Source organism: Trachypithecus francoisi, unplaced genomic scaffold (assembly GCF_009764315.1).
Source record: "Trachypithecus francoisi isolate TF-2019V2 unplaced genomic scaffold, Tfra_2.0 Lachesis_group17, whole genome shotgun sequence".
NCBI lineage: Eukaryota > Metazoa > Chordata > Mammalia > Primates > Cercopithecidae > Trachypithecus > Trachypithecus francoisi.
Window position 1 is genome coordinate 23,749,298 of NW_022681462.1, and position 7,885 is coordinate 23,757,182.

A 7,885-nucleotide genomic window follows, 5' to 3' on the forward strand; every position below is an offset into this window, starting at 1 on the left:
TGATCACACTTGGTTTATTGATGGCAGTTCCACCAGGCCTAATCGCCACACACCAGCAAAGGCAGGATATACTATAGTATCTTCCACATCTATCATTGAGGCTACTGCTTTGCCCCCCTCCACTGCCTCTCAGCAAGCCGAACTCATTGCCTTAACTTGGGCCCTCACTCTTGCAAAGGGACTATGTGTCAATATTTATACTGACCCCATATCCTGCATCACCATGCTGTTTTATGAACTGAAAGGTTTCCTCACTACACAAGGGTCCTCCATCATTAATGCCTCTTTAATAAAAACTCTTCTCAAGGCCACTTTACTTCCAAAGGAAGCTGGAGTCATTCACTACAAGGGCCATCGAAAGGCATCAGATCCCATCGCTCAGGACAATGCTTATGCTGATAAGGTAGCTAAAAAAGCAGCTAGTGTTCCAACTTCTATCTCTCACGGCAGTTTTTCTCCTTCTCATTTGGTCACTCCCACCTACTCCCCCACTGAAACTTCCACCTATCAATCTCTTCCTACACAAGGCAAATGGTTCTTGGACCAAGGAAAATATCTCCTTCCATTCTATTCTATCATCATTTCATAACCTCTTCCATGTAGGTTACAAGCCACTAGCCCGCCTCTTAGAACCTCTCATTTCCTTTCCATCATGGAAATCTATCCTTAAGGAAATCACTTCTCAGTGTTCCATCTGCTATTCTACTACTCCTCAGGGATTGTTCAGGCCCCCTCCCTTCCCTACACATCAAGCTCAGGGATTTCCCCCGCCCAGGACTGGCAAATTGAATTTACTCACATGCCTCGAGTCAGGAAACTAAAATACCTCTTGGTCTAGGTAGACACTTTCACTGGATGGGTAGAGGCCTTTCCCACAGAGTCTGAGAAGTCCACTGCAGTCATTTCTTCCCTTCTGTCAGATATAATTCTTTGGTTTGACCTTCCCACCTCTATACAGTCCGATAATGGACTGGCCTTTACTAGTCAAATCACCCAAGCAGTTTCTCGGGTTCTTGGTATTCAATGGCGCCTGGTTTTACCTCAAACTGCCACCCTTAAGTCTCTCTTTAAGTGGATAGAAGATCTTCAGTGACAAGTACACTCCAATACTTTCACCCTGACGAAGTCCTATTCTCTACTTTTATACTTTTACTCTCATTCCTATTCTTATGCCACCCTCTACCTCTCCCCAGCTGTCTCCACCACACTATTAATCTCAGTCACTCTCTCCTAGCAGTTTCTAATCCTTCTTTAACAAACAGTTGCTGACTTTGCATTTCTCTTTCCTCCAGAATCTCAGAGGCCTCGACTTACTACTAAAAAAATGGCAGCGGGTTGGGGGAAGCTTTGTGTATTTTTAAATGAAGAGTGTTGTTTTTACCTAAATCAATCTGGCCTGGTATATGACAACATAAAAAAACTCAAGGATAGAGCCCAAAAACTCGCCAACCAAGCAAACAATAATGTTGAACTCCCTTGGACACTCTCTAATTGGAAGTCCTGGGTACTCCCAATTCTTAGTCCTTTAATACCTATTTTTCTCCTCCTTTTATTTGAACCATGTGTCTTTCGTTTAGTTTCTCAATTCATACAAAACCGCATCCAGGCCATTACCAAATTTCTATACGACGAATGCTCCTTCTAACAACCCCACAATATCACCCCTTACCCCAAAATCTTTCTTCAGTTGAATCTCTCCCACTGTAGGTTCCCACGCTACCCCTAATCCCACTCGAAGCAGCCCTGAAAAACATCACCCATTATCTCTCCATACCACTCCCCAAAATTTTCGCCACCTCAACACTTCACCACCATTTTGTTTTGTTTTTCTTATTAATATAAGAAGGCAGGAATGTCAGGCCTCTGAGCCCGAGCTAAGCCATCATATCCCTGGTGACCTGCACGTACACATCCAGATGGCCTGAAGCAACTGAAGATCCACAGAAGCGAAAATAGCCTTAACTGATGACATTCCACCATTGTGATTTGTTTCTGCCCCACCCTGACTGATCAATGTACTTTGTAATCTCCCCCACCCTTAAGAAGTTTCTTTATAATTCTCCCCACCCTTGAGAATGTACTTTATACATTCCCCTGCCCCAAAGCATTGCTCTTAACTCTACCGCCTATCCCAAAACCTGTAAGAACTAATGATAATCCACCACCCTTTGCTGACTCCTTTTTCGGACTCAGCCCGCCTGCACCCAGGTGAAATAAACAGCCTTGTTGCTCACACAAAGCCTGTTTGGGGGTCTCTTCACGTGGACGCACGAAACAACCCCCACGCCACTGGGCTCAGCCAGACTGAGCCAGTGTGAGGGGGTGCAGCCTGCCAGACCTGGACTCTGGGAGTGGAGGGCTCTCACCTCACCTTCTGGTGCCTAGAAAGAATTGCTCCTTCAGATGCAGCCCTGAGGACGTGCAGCACAAAAGGCGCCCTTCCTCCTGGATGGAAGGGGGAACGCCTGGGGGACAGCATGAAGTCCTGCAGCGCAACACCCTGAAAGCAGCCCAGATTTCATTCTCCCATAGTATCTTATAAAGGTGTCCTGGGTTCACGCCTCTGCTGCTTCTAAGATGGATCCCATAGCCGCATGGAGAGACAAACAAGTATCAAATGCGAAGATGGTGGAAGGAGAACAACAGACTCCTTTTAGTTTCATTCAGAAGATAAAGTCATCTGGACGTGGTGGTTGATTAAAGTCACTAAATAAATATCAACATGTATTGACTGCTCCTGAGTGCCAGACTCTTCCTCAGAGTCTGAGGAAGCGGGGGTAGTCTCCCCCAAGTTTCTAGCCTGAGAAATTGATGGGAACAGGGAAGAACAGATGAGCGAGGCTAGGGGTGTGCAATGATGGGTCCTGCGTGGGACAAGCTGAGTGTGTGGGGCGTTTCCCAGCGAGGGGCTCATTAGGTGGTTGCTATTGGGGTTAGCACTAGCGGGGACAGCAGGGAGCTAATGGGATCTGTTGGGAGCCCTCAACAGACAGAGGTAACTGAAGCCATGGGAGTGAGCGATCCCCCAGAGAGGGGGTGTAGAGTGAGGAGAGGACAACAGAGCCAAACCCCAAGGTCACCGGCTCTAAAGCACAGGAGCCACAGGGGAGTAGTTAGACAGGTAGGGAGAGAGTGTGTGACCTGGAAACCCAGAGTGCTTCAGGAAGCAGCAATGGCATGATGTCCTTGAGTAATAAGGGACCTGAGAAGTGTCTGCTACCTTAGTCACAAGGAGATTAGGAGAACACTTCTGCTCAATGGAGGAAGGCAAAAGGTTAACCAGTGTTCAGGAAAGGTGGAACCAGAGTTTAGGAGTGAGGGAGGGGCAAAGAGGGGTGTTGTTTATTTTAATGGGAGAGACCCAAGGGGGTTTAATTGCAGATGGGAAGGAACCAGAACCTGTGAGGGGAGGCTGCAGAAGAAGGATAAAAGAAGGGTGATTGAGTAGCTAGTCTAACGTGGGCAAAAGTCATGTGGTTTAAGATAAGATGGAATTACTTACATGTCCAATAAGGGATTGATTGGGTTAAATAAATACCTAACAAGATGAGATGTATTATAAAATGATGGTCCAACAATAAGTAACTAACTGGAACAAGCATATCTAATGATATAATTTTAAATATTTTCTTTTTTATGTTTTATCATTTTTTTCTTTTTTTTTTGAGACGGAGTCTCGCTCTGTCGCCCGGGCTGGAGTGCAGTGGCCGGATCTCAGCTCACTGCAAGCTCCGCCTCCCGGATTCACGCCATTCTCCTGCCTCAGCCTCCCGAGTAGCTGGGACTACAGGCGCCCGCCACCTCGCCCGGCTAGTTTTTTTGTACTTTTTAGTAGAGACGGGGTTTCACCATGTTAGCCAGGATGGTCTCGATCTCCTGACCTCGTGATCCGCCCGTCTCGGCCTCCCAAAGTGCTGGGATTAGAGGCTTGAGCCACCGCGCCCAGCCTATCATTTTTTTTCTATCACAAACTAATACATACTCATTTCAGGAAAAGTCAGAAAATACCATATATAAAGAATACCCAGAATTCCATGCCGGGGGCAGTGGCTCACACCTGTATCACCATCACATCCGCTATATTCTATTTGCTAAAATAGAATATTCTATTCCAGAAGTGTGATTATTCTAGAATGTGTGATTATTCTATTAGCAAGTCACTAAGTCCAACCCAAACTCAAGGGGAGTGGAATTAAGTGCCATCTCCTGAAGGGAGGAGTATCAAATAAATGTTAGACATTTAAAAACTACCACAACATGAGGCAGGAGAATTGCTTGAACCTGGGAGGCAGACGTTGCAGTGACCCGAGATCGCGCCACTGCACTCCAGCCTGGGCGACAAGAGCAAGACTCTGTCTCAGAAAAAAAAAGAAAAAAAGAAAAAAAAAAAAACTACCACAACAAAATATCTCTGAGAGAAAACATAAGATACTAATAAAATTTGGTTCCTATGAAGAATGAGAACTGGGTGGCTGGGAGATGGGAAGAAGGGAGGATTTTACTTTGTACTCACTTTATCTTAAGGATTTCTGAGGCTGGGCAGGTGGCTTTTTTGGGAAGCTGATGCAGGCAGACAGTTTGAGCTCATAAGTTCAAGACCAGCCTGGACAACATGGCAAAACTCCATCTCTACAAAAAATACAGAAATTAGCCAGGCATGGTGGTGCACGCCTGTAGTCCCAGTTACTCAGGAGGCTGAGGTGGGAGGATGGTTTGAGCCTGGGAGGCAGAGGTTGCAGTGAGCTGAGATCATGCCACTGCACTCCAGTCTGGGCGACAGAGCCAGACCTTGTCTCAAAAAAATTTTTAAATAGTGAATTTTTAACAGTGTAAGTACATTAACTATCTAGAAATAAGTAAATAAATTTTAAATGACTGTAGAATATTTTCTTTTAAAAAAATAAAATTGGCCAGGTGCAGTGGCTCACTCACGCCTGTAATCCCAGCACTTTGGGAGGCCTAGGTGGGTGTATCACCTGAGGTCAGGAGTTCGAGACCAGCCTGGCCAAGATGGTGAAACCCCGTCTCTATTAAAAATACAAAAATTAGCCAGGCGTGATGGCAGGCACCTGTAACCCCAGCTACTCAGGAGGCTGAGGCAGGAGAATCGCTTGAACTCAGGAGGCGGAGTTTGCAATCATGGAGATCATACCACTGCACTCCAGCCTGGGACAGAGCGAGACTCTGTCTCTAAACAAACAAACAAACAAATAAATAAATAAATAAATTTGTTATGCCATTCAGCTTGATTTTGGCCAAACTGGTTTCAGTCCAGCATAGTTGCTAAAATGAGACATCTGCGAGGGTAAGAATGGCTGGGATGGGAGCATAGAGGATGGGATTCATGTTAAGAGAGAGGAAAGAAGTTTTGGGGTACAAATTGACAATATTTCTTTTTTATGCCAACTATTTGTGAAGTGGGGGCTTTGTGGAGGAAGCGGCATTCATCTGAACCACAAAGGCTGGGTTGGATTTGGCCTCGCCGAGATGAGGGGTGCTAAGGGGTGATGGCACTCTTCAGCATGAGCTGAGATGAAGATGTGAGAATGAGAGGGTCACACCAGGGACAGCTGGAGGGTGGGGTGCCCATGGAAGGCAGGATGGGCAGGTTGGACCCCATGCATGGAGGGCCTTGAATGGCAAGTCTGGCATCAGGGCTTTCCCTGAAAGCAGTGAAGGCTTTTGATCAGAGTCATGTAATTAGAACAGTGCTCTAGTCCAGCAGTCCCCAAACTTTTGGCACCAGGGACCAGTGGAAGACAATTTTTCCACAGATGGAGGGGTAGGGGGGATGGTTTCAGGATGATTCCAGCATGTTACATTTATTGTGCACTTTATTTCTATTATTATTACATTGCAATATATAATGAAATAATTATACAACTCACCATAATGTAGAATCAGTGGGAGCCCTGAGCTTGTTTTCCTGCAACTAAACAGTCCCATCTGGGGGTGATGGGAGACAGTGACAGATCATCAGGCATTAGATTCTCATAAGGAACTAGCAACCTAGATCCTTCGCATGCGCACTTCACAATAGGGTTTGCGCTCCTGTGAGAATCCAATGCCTCTTATCTGAGAGGAGGCAGAGCTTAGGTGGTGATGCTCACTGGCCAACCACTCACCTTCTGCTGCGTGGCCTCGTTCCTAACAGGCCACCAAACCCGTACCAGTCAGTAGCCTGGGGGTGGAGACTCCTGCTGTAGGAACATCAATCTGTGAGCTGAGTGAAGGTTGGATTTGGTAAGGTCTAAAGGCCAGACAACCTGTTATAAGACAATCTCAATGAGTAAGAGGGTGCAAGGGCATTGCCGCATGCACAGGCTCTAGACTGCTTGGGACCAAATCCTGAGTCCATCGTTACTAGCTGTGTTACCGAATCTTCACTATAAAGTGCTAATAGTACATTTCTTGTAAGTTTGTGTAAAATTTACAACTGGTTGGCAATTGTTAATAGTGCCTGGCACACAGTAAACGGTCAGTAAAATTTAGCCTGTATTGTTAAGAGCAGTCCAGCACTAGAGTGGTTGATTATGGGGAAAACTTTGGGAAGGAGAACTTTTCGTGACGAATTAGTGGTAGAAGAGTGGGACAATGTACATTTATGAACATGGGATGAGGGACACAAAGTCTTCCAGGTTCCTGGCAGCATAGTAGTTCCAAAAACAAAGCTCGGGCAGGCAGGTGAGGAACAGCTCTTGGGGGTAGCAAGATGCTGAGTCAGCTTTGGGATGCTGGTCTCACAGCATGGGCAGGAAGTTGATCAGAACTTTAAAAAGATGATATTCGTTCTTACTCTCACACACACACACCACATTCAGACACATACACAGGCACACATACAATATCTTTAGAAAAATGCAAAGAAAAAATAATGGAGAGCTAGAAGACTGGGAAACGAACTTGCTCTTTTTTTATTTTAAAATAACTGGGGCTGGGTGCTGTGGCTCATGCCTGTAATCCTAGCACTTTGGGAGGCCAAGGCAGGTGGATTACCTGAGGTCAGGAGTTCAAGACCAACCTGGCCAACATGGTCAAACCTCGTCTCTACTAAAAATGCAAAAAAATTAGTTGGGCGTGGTGCTGCACGCCTGTAATCCCAGCTACTCAGGAGGCTGAAGCAGGCAAATCGCTTGAACCCAGGAGGCAGAGATTGTAGTGAGCCGAGATCGCGCCACTGCACTCCAGCCTGGGCGACAGAGCAAGACTCTGTCTCAAAAATTAATACAAGCCGGGCGCGGTGGCTCACACCTGTAACCCCAGCACTTTGAGAGGCCGAGGCAGGCGGATCACGAGGTCAGGAGATCGAGACCATCCTGGCTAACACGGTGAAACCCCCTCTCTACTAAAACTGCAAAAAATTTGCCAGGCGTGGCGGCGGGCACCTGTAGTACCAGCTACTTGGGAGGCTGAGGCAGGAGAATGGCGTGAACCTGGGAGGCGGAGCTTGCAGTGAGCTGAGATCACAAACTGCACTCCAGCCTGGGCGACTGAGCAAGACTCCGTCTCAAAATAAATAAATAAATAATTAATTAATTAAAATAAATAAATAAATAAATAAATAACTGGGATTTTAAAGTGCCAGGATTACATGCATGAGCCACCATGCTCATCCAAAAATGCTATTTTTTTTTTTTTTTTTTTGAGGCAGAGTCTTGCTCTGTCGCCCAGGTTGGAGTGCAGTGGCCGGATCTCAGCTCACTGCAAGCTCCGCCTCCCGGGTTCCCGCCATTCTCCTGCCTCAGCCTCCCAAGTAGCTGGGACTAGAGGCGCCCGCCACCTCGCCCGGCTAGTTTTTTGTATTTTTAGTAGAGACGGGGTTTCACTGTGTTCGCCAGGATGGTCTCGATCTCCTGACCTTGTGATCCGCCCGTCTCGGCCTCCC